The 14,882-nt window shown below is 44.6% G+C and overlaps 1 protein-coding gene across 2 annotated transcripts in view; it reads right to left on the bottom strand.

Moving 5' to 3' along the window:
* Positions 1-14,882, bottom strand: part of LOC135111004 (forkhead box protein O1-like) — a 77,185-nt gene that overhangs the window by 31,555 nt on the left and 30,748 nt on the right. The gene's annotated exons all lie outside the window — the stretch shown is intronic.

Below are 14,882 nucleotides of genomic sequence, written 5' to 3'. Positions count from 1 at the left end.
ATCTTATAATATCTTACATATCTTACAATCCAACACGTCTCTCTCTCTCTCTCTCTCTCTCTCTCTCTCTCTCTCTCTCTCTCTCATCACTGCAGGTTCAGTCAGCACTACAATAGGGCGAGGGATGAACGTTCTCTGTACCTCTTCCTCCCCATGCCACCCCGAGACTCGCGGTGCACGCTGGCCTATAAGCCTCGATATCAGGGACTTGGGGAGGCGACGCGTGGGCGGCAGTGGGAACAAAGACGTTCTGGGAATGCTGAGGTGTGGGCGAATCAAGGCTTCAGTCATTCCGCTGGACTGGCATGCCGGCAGTTATCATCGTTGAAAGGCCCGACTGCTGCTGTGGGGTGTATCAAACGCCCTGCTGGCAGCGAGACTTACTAACGCCGCATCTTGTTCGTTACTTGTACATTCATAACCAGTCGCATCTTTTTTTCTGATATTATCTCTTTCGTTTTGGTCTCCAAGTTTTGTCGTTCTTCATTGGCAGCGCTGTTATGTCTTCTTTCAGTGTAACAATTAGGTTAGCTTTCATGCAAATTTCTCACCATGAACGAGGCCAGTGTGGCAGGCGCGTAGCTTGTTCTTATTTTCCTATCCGCCTCCCCCAAGGGTCACGGGAGGTATACGATCATGGTCAGGAACCGGTAGCATGGCACGCTCACCTCAACTGTGTCCGGCATGTTCTTTTAATCTTTAGCTCTCTGATCGCCTAATGCAGGAGGTCGACTTCTGACTACGACTGTGTACTGCAACTGTGTCCGGCATGTTCCTTTAATCTTTAGCTCTCTGATCGCTTAATGCAGGAGATTACTCGACTTCTAACTTCGACTGTGTACTGCAGTTTACTTTTTTATATACCAAGGTGGCATTACTATTGATGCTTTTTTTTCCAGCCCGATGTTTTTTATACGAAATTTGTAACCTTAAAAAATTGGATTCTCTCCGGTTTCCTCACACAAGTGTTGCCTCAATATGGTACCACAGCTCCAGTGTGGTACTTTTTCCTAGGTTCAATGGCCGCCGCATCCCTGGCAGGCTTGTTTCTCTCCACTGGTGCTACAACAGTAGACAGCCTCATGGCCGTCACGACCCCACCAGTAACTTGGAGAGCTGCTCAATATTGTCGCCTTATATTCCTCACCAATTCGATGCCAAGTCTAAACGAGAAATATTTTATTGAAGTAGCAATATTAAGTAATATATTACGCCCTGGACAAGGCGGACTGCTGCTAGTCTAACAAGGCGTGTCCATGACCTAATGCCAGTACAGTTACGCATCATGACGCTTTCCGTGCACGATGTAGCCACAATACACGCTTTAAATGTCTCTCCTCACGAGTGGTTCAACACAAACCTTTCCCCCGGGACTAGGTATTCCCCTGAGCGTCCTTCCCTAAGACAGGTCCCGTGTGACACAGGGCGAGCCATGGCGCATCACCACCACCATCACCCTCACGGTGTTCACTTCACATGAAATTGTTAATTACTCCCATCATAGGAAATTATGAATTATTCACCACATTAGTCCCAGTAATTAAGTAATGCATTCGTGATCCAAATTATATCTTCGCTTAAGATCCATAACAACCTTGCTTCCCACATGTCTCACCTGACCCCACCCCGCCCCACCCCGCACGCTTCCACATGGCCACGCTCGGCTCTGCTGTGGGCAAATAATCCACAGCCGGCAATGTGGAAATAACACACGCTCTGAAACTTTCCCAGCGTGGAGGAGGCAGATTAGAAATGCGCGGTACAGAAGGGCATTCCTTCAATTACAATGGGAACTTAAAACTCTTAAAAAGGATCAGCGGCCACCGAGCGACCTCCTGCGGGGTGCGGGGGCGGCCTGGGGTTGTGTCCTTCATCCCAATCCTTCCCTACCTGGTATCGATTTTTGGATCCCTTGTCGCCCGGCTGCTCGGTGCCCTCCCTCAATGGCCTCGTCTTGGGATTGGCGATATTTGCCGACGCGCATTTACTTCCCACTTTCTCGTCTTTTCCGGATGGACTAAGCCTGCCGGAATGTCTGTTCCAATTGTTCCTCCATCCCTTCAAGAAACCCATCTCGCGGCGCCGCACAAAGGCAACACAGGAAGGAAAATAGGCTGCCAAAAGATCCGAGTCCTACCTGGTAACCTCTCAAAGCGGTGACCTGACCGGGCAGGACCTCCATCCAGTCTATAACCATCAATTGGAGATTAGGGGACAGCAGAGCGTTATCGCCAGTGAGGGGTATGGCTGGCCTTCCAACCAGCTTATAATTGGATTATGAACCATCGAGGCAGAAGCAGCGGTTCACTCCTCGACCTCACCTCAAACCAGGGACACCTCGGGGCAGATTCTAAGCCCGATAGGGTTGCCGGTCACGCTGGCCATCCTGTCTCTGGCCCCGTTATTCTGGGTCGCGGTCACCGGTATCACCCCATCACAGCGACGCCCGTCCCGTACAAAACTTGTCGCTTCGCAGGCCAGTAGGCAGAGCAGACAGCGGCTTCCTCTCCTCTCCTCTCCTCTCCTCTGATGGATCTGGGAACCGAGCCCAACAAATCCACGTGATTGAAACTGATTCGCTCGCCGCTGGAGCCTCTCGCGTCCATTACAAGGCAGTGAACGACAGCTCCTGTGGCGCCCGGCGGGGTGAGGTGGAGGGTGGAGAAGGGACATAAGAAAAAAAAAAAAAGTAAGAATCAAAATCAATAATCACAACAATAACAACAACAACAACAACAACAACAACAACAACAACAACAACACACACACACACACACACACACACACACACACACACATTATCTTGTGCCTGCTGGAAAGAAGACGACCTGTCAGATCAGCGGTGCGGACTCCCTCGCGCTTCTCACCAGTGAAGGATCAAGAGGTGTTTGTTGAGCCTCGACACCCCAAGCCTCTCTCCTTCAACAGCAGAGAGAGAGAGAGAGAGAGAGAGAGAGAGAGAGAGAGAGAGAGAGAGAGAGAGAGAGAGAGAGAGAGAGAGAGAGAGAGAGAGAGAGAGAGAGAGAGAGAAATGTCGCGGGACTCATCATATTTACTCACCACACACTCCACACCTCGCCATCACACCATTGCTCACCATGACTATCTGCTTCCATCGCCGCCACTTAAGACGTTCTCACGAGCAGTCAAATTTATCCATTGAAGAGAACCATAAACAACACCGATGCCAAAACCTCGCCCTGCTCACCTCCCTAAACTCACCTGTAGTAGAGAGTAAGTAAAGGAGTGTAGTAGTGATGCAGTATTTAAACACAAGTGCGTGTTATGAGTTCAGGCGAATCCTTCCATACCTAAGCCGTGACAGATCAAATATCAGTAAGGCAATGACGAATAAAAACTAAGAGCCAGACAGTGACAGGCCAATTAATGAGATCAATATAACATGACACTGGCAGATCAAAGAAACCAATCAGGCACAAGGCGACCAATGAACAGCAACAGACCACAAGAGATCAATAAGATCAATGACAGACCAAACAAGCGGATACAGAATCAGAGATGAATACATAAGTGTTTCAGAAAACGACCAATATTGCATCACCATCAGACAAAACACCAACACGCAGCAACACATCAATCAGGCACTAACATAAATAAACACCCCATTTCCAGGACAGCCGCGCGCTCGCCCCCGTTAAGTCCTGCAGCGTTTCCTCGACAGCATGAGGCCTCAGTGCAGTGACCGGACGGAAACACGCGCATTACCTGAAGAGAACGGCCACACCTGTACCATGAGGGGTGGCGGGAGTAAGATGCAGGGAAGACGGGATGAGGGGGAGGAAGGGAAGCAGCTTTAGGAGGAGGAGGAGGAGGAGGAGGAGGAGGAGGAGGAGGAGGAGGAATCGAAGGCAAGCTGGCGGCTACACGAGAGTCGCCTCATATTCTCCTGATATATTGTAAACAGACACTTTATTGACCTCAAATCAAATTGTACAAGTCATTCTGCTGTCAAGTGATAATACAGTAGTAGTATTGCTTCACATATTCACGGTTAATAGGGCACAAGCAGGTTTTTCTGACAAGGCACCACATCCCAACACCCGCGTACATACATGCAGAAGCAGGCTCCAAACTGTGAGATGTTTCGTTCTGGCTCGCATCAATACCATTTTCGAAGGCCACAGGGATAATATATATAATCAACCGTGTTCTTGTGGCTCTTTCCCCAATTGCCAGTGAAGAATGCTAATCAAACTATCCCTAGAAACACGTAAACATTCTTAGAAATCCCAATAAGTCGAAATAAGACGGTAGTGTTTGAGAATATTATCCTACACCCGCGTGACGTGTAATGGCTGGCCACGGGCTGTTGTTGGGTATCTATGACCAGATTTCACTTCCATGAAAGAAAAATAATAGTAAAAAGTAATGAGTTATGTTTAATGTTACGTATTCTTAAATGTTTTGTTCTCTCATCTGGACTATTTTCAAAGGCCACAACGGTGATTGGTCAGGTTCTCTAGGGATTTTTTTTTTTGTTGATTGAGCAGAATTATTTATTTTTTTTTATTCTGACTGGCACCTGGTACATCTTTCCCTACTTACAAATCACTCTGAGATATCTTTACTTGTTCTGCAACCCCATCCAATGTTTAAACTAGGAGGAAATTGCAATAAGCATTCTTTTTCATCACTAACTTTCTTCTAGATGCTTATAAAGACTTCCTGCATTGCTTCCGGTGCTGCTAATTGTGTTGCAGTGAAAGGTTTAAACTATCCCTTTATAAAAATTATGGAAGCACTCTTGAAACACATAATGACTTTACTTACAGCTAGTTAGTTATATGCAAGAAATAAGATGACGGAATATTTGTAAGGAATATGGTCCAAGAAGATGCAAAGTAAGAAACAAATGGAAACACTTGGAAAACATATTAATTTCACACAAAGTCCGTTCATTATATGTAAGAAATAAGACGAAGGACTGATTTTTATTTTTCAACAGCGCGGTCCAATTACATACATCATACAAATGCCTCACGACAAGTGCACTTTTGAGATTAATCAACTTTGTGTCTCCTGAATTATCTGGCAGTGTTGTGGGACTTCCTTGGCTGGTGGTAAGGAAAAAATCATCGATACTGCCTTCATATTTTTCTACTTATTCTTTGTATGTATGTTTCCAGCTTTCGCCCTCTCTTTTTTTCTCTTCCTTATTGTTTCTTTCTTCACTGCGTTCCCCTTTCTTTGTCTTTTCCCTCCTTTTCTTCCTTCTCGTTTTTTTCTTTTCTTTTTATTCCAATTTACTGCTCGTTCTGCTTTGCCTCATTTGCTTCCCTGTGTTAATTTTGCTATAACACACCAAATTCTTTTCACTGTGTTAGTCTTAGTTTCTCAAGTTCCAGCCTCTGTTGCGGAATGAAAGATTTGGTATCGTATTACTAAAAATGGAGATTTCTCTCCTCGTCCTTTTCCTTATCATTTCTGAACACCATATTTCCTTCCTACTACTGTCATGGCAATGATGATAGTGGTGGTGGTGGTGGTGGTGGTGGTAGTGGTAGTGGTAGTAGTAGTAGTAGTAGTAGTAGTAGTAGTAGTAGTAGTAGTAGTAGTAGTAGTTAGAAGAAGAAGAAGAAGAAGAAGAAGAAGAAGAAGAAGAAGAAGAAGAAGAAGAAGAAGAAGAAGAAGAAGAAGAAGAAGAAGAAGAAGAAGAAGAAGAAGAAGAAGAAGAAGAAGAAGAAGAAGAAGAAGAAGAAGAAGAAGAAGAAGAAGAAGAAGAAGAAGAAGAAGAAGAAGAAGAAGAAGAAGAAGAAGAAGAAGAAGAAGAAGAAGAAGAAGAAGAAGAAGAAGAAGAAGAAGAAGAAGAAGAAGAAGAAGAAGAAGAAGAAGAAGAAGAAGAAGAAGAAGAAGAAGAAGGATAAAACAGAAAATAATAACAATAATAATAATAATAACAATAATCATTACAATTTACCAGGAGAAACATAAAACCAATCCACAAAAATGAAGAACAACAACAAGAGTGAGCGAACGCCCGGATGCGAAGAACTAAAGAACTTCTAGTAGACACTAAGAATAAATAAACAAACAAATAAATAAACAAATAAACAAATACAAACACTGAGAGATTTTTACCACAATGCCTTGAAAACACCATCCCCCTCATCTAATTCAAATATCTCATTACTTATCACTCTCATCATCTACCCTCACCATTCCCACCTCATCTCTCCTACACTCTCTCATCACTCATTCCTCCTGCCCTTGCCAGCATCACCTTCACTCCTCACCTGTTCCCAATTCGCCCTTCCCCTTCCCATCCTCCTCTGCTCCTCTCCCGGCCCATCACCTCCAACCCTGATAGTACTAAGACATTCCTGGCAGGCACAATAAGGAATGCACAGAGCGTTCGCTGCATCTTTCCTTCCACACGTTCATTAATAAACTATCCAAACGTCTCTGGCGCCTATCATCTTATACATAATACCTTACATAACTCATTACAGTGTCTTATTTTTATGTACGTCTGCCTACATGTTCATAACCATCTCTCTCTCTCTCTCTCTCTCTCTCTCTCTCTCTCTCTCTCTCTCTCTCTCTCTCTCTCTCTCTCTCTCTCTCTCTCTCTCTCTCTCTCTCTTTTTCAACATGCAGCGTCAAGCACCTTGTGTTATGATCAGCGGAATACTAACACGCCTACAGCACACACCTGTCATTGACGTTAAATAGCTGAATGACGACCACATCTTAGAGTCATGGGAGGGCAGCAACAGGAGGAGGAGGAGGAGGAGGAGGAGGAGGAGGAGGAGGAGGAGGAGGAGGAGGAGGAGGAGGAGGAGGAGGAGGAGGAGGAGGAAAACAAACCAACACCCAAAATCGTAAAAACACCCCAAAACAAACTCTTCTTTTCTTGTGTGTGTGAATTCTAACTTGGTGGGCGGTATCTACTTGTCGATGTGTTGTATTTTCTAGCTACGTATGTATGTATCTATCTGTCTATCTACCCATCTATTTATCTATCTCTGTGTAGGGCAGAAAATATTATAACATTAATTCAAAACACTCAGGTACCCTCATAAGAATAATTTTCCAGGTCCACAGAGATGATTAGTCAGGATCTCGTGGGTGTTTCTCCTGCCGGCAGTGCAGAATTTTCGCCAAACTATCACTAAAATCACGAAAATATCCTTGCAAACCTAAAATAACTTGCTTTAGAGCTTGTTATAAATAATCGGGAAAACGAATAAAAGAGCTTGAGAACACAGAGCTTTGGTACAGGTGTAGGTCGAAGAAAAGAATATGCGTCCGTGGAATGGAAGTGAGGACCAAGAGAGAATGTGTCGACGAGGAGAATAAGAGTGTGGAGTGCGAAGCGTGTCGAGGGAGAGGTGGGTAGAGGGGAGGGGTAGACTGGGAGAGGTGCGCCATTGAGTGAGGCCCCGGTCAGTGGCCCTCCCTGATAATTGGGTTAAAGAAGGCTGGGTCCACATTTGAGCCATTAATTGAAGGCTCGGGGAGTGAGGGGCAAGCGTCCCCAGGCCGAGGGCGGGGGTCAGAATGAGGAAAGGCACAAGAGAACCACCGAAAAAGAAACAGAAAAGGAAAAAGACACGAGTCATACTTAAAATGAAAACTGGAGGAATTGTGTGGAGTTTGAGTTAGTTTGAAGGGACTGAAGAAAGAAGGAGTGTAAGTAGTTCGTGTAATTAACGCCAACGTGAAGGCATTTTTGTTAAGTGGTGAGAAGAGCGAGCGAAAACTGCTAAAACAAAGGTAGCTACAGGTATAACTACAAAGGTAGAAAAAATAAAATAAATAAATAAATAAATAAAAATAAATAATGTGAAAGGAAAGCGTGTACCACCCAAGGCATGAACACACACACACACACACACACACACACACTAATTAATATCATTTTCTTTCACCAAACGTAACTTATAAGTCAACATAAACTGACTGCAAAAGCGTAACTATTCACTGTTAGCGTGATTGAACTCTATATCAAGTGTCTGTTTCTCTTACAAAGCAATAACACCAAAAATCGACACTTGGAACAAAGCTTCACGTGTCACCTTCAATGATCTGTTCCCCATGCCAGCCTCCTAGTCACCCTTACCGGCCAAGCTTCAGGGTCATCATACAGAAAGAAACCTTTAGTTCAACGATTCCAAGCCATCCTCCTTCACAGTCACCCTTCCAAACTATCTTCAACGGCTACGAGTACTTTCCCGCACCATTCTTCATGACCATCTTTCCATCCAGTTTCCGAGCCGCCCTCCACACCATCCTCCTGGCCCATGTTTCTAGTGTCACTTCAGGTCACTTCTCAGTCACAGTCACAGGCATCGTGCCTCGCCTATCTAGATGTGTAAGCAGGAGAGAAAAAAAAAATAATCTTCCCTCAATGATGAAGGTAAAGATCTCATTAACACTACGAGTACTTAACAGCATGGCCAGCACTTCCAAGCGCTTCTCCCACGAGACATAACTGACGCGCGAGTACCAAAATACAATATATCAATATCAGTCAGGTCAAGTCTGTTCGGGTCTCGCTGTCTAAGTGGCAACTGTTGGCGAGGTAATGCTGTTTATGGAAGACCTAGTTGTTACATAGGCAGGAGAGAAAGACTTGATTGAAGGGCGAAAGTAGTTATCTTACATATTTTGTTGTATCGTGTAACATGCCCCGACAAACTAAACCCATCTGTGCCTCGTTCACGGCAGGCTGGAGGCAGTACTGGTTCGGTGCCATGATGAGTGATAAGAGTTAATACTTATAATACTATTATGACTTGACATCCTCATCACCACCACCATCACCACCAGAGTCATGACTAGTAGATGAAAAACGCACCACACTCACCTCCACTGTATTCAGCGCGTCCTCTCAAGTCCTCTGGTCTGATAAGAACCTATCAAGAGGAAGGTTTTGTAAGGCGAGTGTCGCCATATCAGAGGACTTAAGATTGAGGGAAAACACAAAGCACAGTAGAGATGAGTCAAGAAGGTTACTCGACTACTGTCAACTACTACACCACAGGACAGGTTTCTTATGGTGAGCTATTGGTCCACTTCACTAACTACCTGCCTCCTCTGGTCCCCTCTGGGCCTGAGTTGTCGCCGTCATTTCGAGTCTCCCACGCATATTACGAAGGCTGCTCTGGTCCACTGTGTCATCGCTGGCAGGTTCAGTGTACCGTCATTTGTAATTCGTCTCCTAATGCAGTGTGCTACTCGAGTGTCTCCATAATGATGGTGGTGTATTAGTAGTAGTAGTAGTAGTAGTAGTAGTAGTAGTAGTAGTAGTAGTAGTAGTAGTAGTAGTAGTACAACAATTAATACTACAACTAATGCTACTACATTACGACTACAACAACAAGAACAAGACCACCACCACCACCACAACCAACACCACCACCAACAACAACAACAACAACAACAGTACAGATGTCAGTGAGTATGAGAGAGAGAGAGAGAGAGAGAGAGAGAGAGAGAGAGAGAGAGAGAGAGAGAGAGAGAGAGAGAGAGAGAGAGAGAGAGAGAGAGAGCAAAAAGACGAAGAACAAACTCCTGACGAAACTAAATCATCACCATTATCTTCAAATACACAGAAAGCCAATCACCTTCAGTAGAAATCTCCCAAACTTTACTTATAAAAACCTAAATCCGATCTTTACTTCCCCGCCACGACATGACACTGTTTCCATGCTACTAAACAGTCGATATGAATTCCCACCAAATTCACTTCAAAACTAATATAATCTCTCTCTCTCTCTCTCTCTCTCTCTCTCTCTCTCTCTCTCTCTCTCTCTCTCTCTCTCTCTCTCTCTCTCTCTCTCTCTCCTGCACCCTACGGAGTATAATCGCCGTCTGTCATTGTGGCTAAGCCTGTGATGTGATACCAGGTGTAAACAGAAGTGAAGTAATATTCAGCATTCCAATACATTTTAATCTTTTCTTCAATCCCAAGTCCTCTGACCTGCTGACACTCTTAAAAAATCTAACAGCTGGTAGACTCTTAGCCGATCAGAGAGCGTAAAATTGCACACCATAGCCACGCGCTGCGCTTCGTTATATACATATCATAACTTTAATATCAGTATCTTAAATAACTCAGGTACTATGCAATATATTTCAACTATCTCGTGGTAGTCCCAGCATAAAAACCTAACCAACTATATCCACTTGTCATCCGTGTCTTTACAATTATCTAATTCCTTAATTTAAATCTTTCTATTCACTCGGCATTAACAGCATGATTAATAAATAACGCCCAGCTGATCCCGTAACATAACAGCAAAGTAAGAGTGTAGCACTGCCTGTCTCTCGGCCACAAGGAGGGCCTCGGTAGAGATAGACAGGATGAACACAGGATGGGAGGCAGGGAGAGGCTAAGGGGGTGAGGAGAGCTGGGAGAGGCTAAGGGGGTGAGGAGAGCTGGGAGAGGCGGGGGGTGGCATTATCACGGGCATGAAGGTGTTACTCAAGGTCGTCTTAGAAGGGAAATCTCTTCTTATCAGCAATTTCACTTAAAGCTAACTAACTCTCAGCACCATGGATGAACTTTGTTTCTGCAAGATTAGATAACAGACATGTCGTGGTGTGCTTGTATGCCACGAACTACGTATCTCATCTAACCTAACTTATCCTAATTTGAGCCAACTTAAACTAACCTAGCCTAACCTAACCTAACCTAACCTAACCTAACCTAATCTAACATAATTTAACCTAACCTAATCTAAGCTAACTTAACCTAATCTAACAGAATTTAAACTAACCTAGTCTAACCTAATTTAACCTAATCTAACAGAATTTAACCTAACCTAGTCTAACCTAATTTAACCTAATCCTAACATAATTTAACCTAACCTAATCTAACCTAACTTAACCTAATCCTAACATAATTTGACCTAACCTAATCTAACCTAACTTAACCTAATCCTAACATAATTTAACCTAACCTAATCTAACCTAACCTTATCTTACCTAACCTAACAACTTAACGCAATTTAATCTTACTTAACCTTACCTTACATGGCGATGGTTTTTCCTTCATCTGAATAAAACCATGTAGAGTAACTTCAGAGTATAGTTACTAAAGACACAACCATTAATTACACTCAGTCATGGAGTAGTTCTAATCTCGAAGTCTGGGTTTTTTTCGTGTATTAGTTATTTCATTGGAGGAAAGGGTTAATGTTACCTAATCTTACTTTATCTTATCTAACCGTATTTAACCTTATCTAAGCCTATCTGGCCCCATGTACTCTGACTTAAATTAACCTACGTATCCTGACCTATCCTAACCTAACCTTAACTAGCCAAATTTCTCTTAGTCTTAACATAAATTTGCTTAGTATTCCTGACCTGACCTGACCTAAAGTGACCTAGATTACACTTCTACTTCCCAGTTTTCCCTTGCTCTTACTTCCTCTTTTATTACTTAACCTAACCTAACTCTATCTTACCTAACGTAATCGAACCTTTTATCTACCTTACTCATCGGATTAGCCTTATCTAATTAGTACATCATAAGCATATACGTAGGCAGGTTTTTTTTTCCTGCCAAACACTCCACCTCATATCCTATTTAAACCTTCAAGATTTTTAAAAAGGAGTCAGTTTGCATATTTTCTCAAAATCAGATTGCTATATTTTTCTTTCCTTCCTCAACTCCCTCCTGCATATTTACACCATATACTATGCTGTGTGTGTGTGTGTGTGTGTGTGTGTGTGTGTGTGTGTGTGTGTGTGTTGACTATAAATATTATTACTGCACAAATTTCACATCTTCGCGGATAATATTTACTTGCAATATAAAATGTTTAATTCTCTTGGCATTTCATAATAAGTTGTGCTCAATAAAATATCTGTCTATCAAGATGTGTGTGTGTGTGTGTGACCTCATAAATATCACACTAACACCAATGACGCCTTTCATTTTCTCTCTCTCTCTCTCTCTCTCTCTCTCTCTCTCTCTCTCTCTCTCTCTCTCTCTCTCTCTCTCTCTCTCTCTCTCTCTCAAGGGCTGAGGGAAAGGGACAGGTGTGGTGCAGGAGCCAGCCAGACGCCAGGGTTCAGACACAAAGGTGAACTAGCGGCCAGACAACCACCTCGCCCCTCAGAGTGCACCACTGCCTCTCCCTTCAGCCTTTAAGGGACACGCCAGATCCACCCACCCTTATTCCCTCCCTCACCCCCTCCCTGCGTCCCTCAATCCCTCACTCACTCCCACACCACCTCGTAAAAGGGATCAACACCTTTTCTATCATTCCCTTTGTTCAGTAATCTTCCTTTATTCTCATTTTTTTTTTTTTTTTATCCATTTTTCCCTCTTCCATGCAAGCATTCCAGATCTTATCCAAGTCTTCGTTTTCTACTCGTATGTCCCTCTGTCTTTCTCCTTGACTGACTTTCCGCTGCTCCCGCCAGGGGGTGTCTCAGCAACAGCAAGGCTCGGGGTGAAGAAGTGCAGGAGACACACACCTATCAGCCTGGCGCCAAAGAATAGTAAAAGGAACGTCCGTCCACCACCTTGACCTGAGAAACTTTCTAACGCCAGACAGACAGCTTGCGGAGGCGGAGGAGGGTCGGGGCGCAGCGGGTGGAAAAGGAAGTATGATGACGTGCCAGGATGAGGAGGACTACCCCAAATGTTGATAGCAAAATGTTAGGTTTTTATAAACATGGTTTGGGAGATCAAACAAATATGAATGAAAGACGAAGAAAAAACAAAATAGAAAAATATAGAAATCGTAAAGGAGAAAAAGAAATACAGTAAAATTAAAGGTATGCATAGGAGGCAGAAAAAAAAAAGGGAAATGAATAAACAGGAGGAGGAGGAGGAGGAGGAGGAGGAGGAGGAGGAGGAGGAGGAGGAGGAGGGAATGGGCAAGAAGGGCGGGGTCCGGGCAGCAAGATGGCCTTCTCCTGCGGTTGTCATGCACAGAACGAATGAAGCAGCCCTATTTGGAGACGGAGGGAAGGTGGAGGTGAAGGGGGGCATGGGTGGCAACTGTGGTGGGCCGGGTGTCTGGAGGAGGAGGAGGAGGAGGAGGTGGTGGTGGTGGTGGTGGTGGTGATGGTGGTGGTGGTGGTGAAGAAGGGAGAATGATAATGTAGTAGTAGTAGTAGTAGTAGTGGTGGTGGTGGTGGTAGTGGTGGTGGTGGTGGTGGTGGTCTAAGGGTCAGATGCTTGAATGGTTGTTAGATTGTTGTTGTTGCTGGTGAGGGTGATGTGGTGGTGGGAATCTGGGTGGTGTGTATGAGATGATGATGGTGGTGGTGGTGGTGGTGGGTTGGTCAAGGTCACCGTCACCACCACCACCACCTCCCTCGCCCAGCCGTCATCCAATTAACACGACCCCTGCCAAAGTATTATTTTGTCACCTCTAATGCCAAAATAAATAAGCATTACATTGCCTACACTCAAGTCATTTCCAGCAACCTTATGAACAATAATTATTATATCTTGCCCTCTCTCTCTCTCTCTCTCTCTCTCTCTCTCTCTCTCTCTCTCTCTCTCTCTCTCTCTCTCTCTGATTTGTCGCAAGTAAAAAGATAACATGGCTAGATTTTAATATCATTATCATTCTTTTGCCACACACACACACACACACACACACACACACACACACACACACACACACACACACACACACACACACACACACACACACATACAGACAGACAGACAAACACGCATTTCTTAGTCCCAACAGCTACGCCACACACCCCCGCCACCACTACCACAGCACCACAGAACTACAACACAGTACAGCACGACACCCACCTCGCCAGGGGACTGCAGGCAACCCACAGGTACGGTTCTCTTCAGTATTCGTACGGCCTCTGTTTTCTCCTGGGATATTAACGCGGCTTCTTGTCCTGTGTGTGTGTGTGTGTGTGTGTGTGTGTGTGTGTGTGTGTGTGTGTGTGTGTGTGTGTGTGTGTGTGTGTGTGTGTGTGTGTGTGTGTGTGTGTGTTGCAGATCTCTCTCGCACCCAGGTATATACTACACATCTATAACGGAGGGAATGAATGATTTCCAAGCGATGAAACGAGAATTTACACACTTACTAAACAGGCCAAGAGGTTCTATTGGCATTATTACGTACGGTCTTTAACTCCTGTCTGTCCGAATGAGAGAACTGAAGGCTCTGTTGATCACTTGGTTTATTCAGGTCGAGGAGAGAGAGAGAGAGAGAGAGAGAGAGAGAGAGAGAGAGAGAGAGAGAGAGAGAGAGACCTCCTTCCTTCCTTCCTACCTAAGACCAAAGAGAAACAAATACTGTCACATACCGTCTCGCTAAAGTCTATATGGATGTTTGTTATCTTTCCCCAGACGTGGATGGCCACTGCAGCACCAGACACGCGTCAATGGGGGAAGTAGTTGATGTATTTCTGCTTAGGTTAGGTTAGGTTAGGTTAGGTCAAGTTGGATTAGATTATCTAGGGCATTCTGAGTGGATGTCTGCTACACCTCTCTCTCTCTCTCTCTCTCTCTCTCTCTCTCTCTCTCTCTCTCTCTCTCTCTCTCTCTCTCGAACAATTGGCACCAGCAGCTAATCAGATGAAACCTATGTTATGTCGTTCATGATGTGGAGAAACACACACACACACACACACACACACACACACACACACACACACACACACAGGGGGAGGATACGAGAGAGTCTGCCTCGTTGCCATCATTAATATCTTTGTCCATGCGCCGCGATCAAGGAAGCCACGACCAGGGAAGCAGCGTCTGTGCTTCAGGAGTGTTGCAAGTCCCCACACATCAACACCACCCACTTTCTCACACTCCACTCCTGACCCCATCACTGTAAGCTGCGCATGTTTCCTTTCTCGAACGCTGTAAGCTGCATGGACCCAATCACTTCCCTTTCGCTATCACTAATCTGTACACG

Source organism: Scylla paramamosain, chromosome 21 (assembly GCF_035594125.1).
Source record: "Scylla paramamosain isolate STU-SP2022 chromosome 21, ASM3559412v1, whole genome shotgun sequence".
Classification (NCBI taxonomy): domain Eukaryota; kingdom Metazoa; phylum Arthropoda; class Malacostraca; order Decapoda; family Portunidae; genus Scylla; species Scylla paramamosain.
The sequence above is the reverse complement of the archived record's forward strand: the minus strand, read 5'-3'. Positions and strand labels throughout refer to the sequence as shown.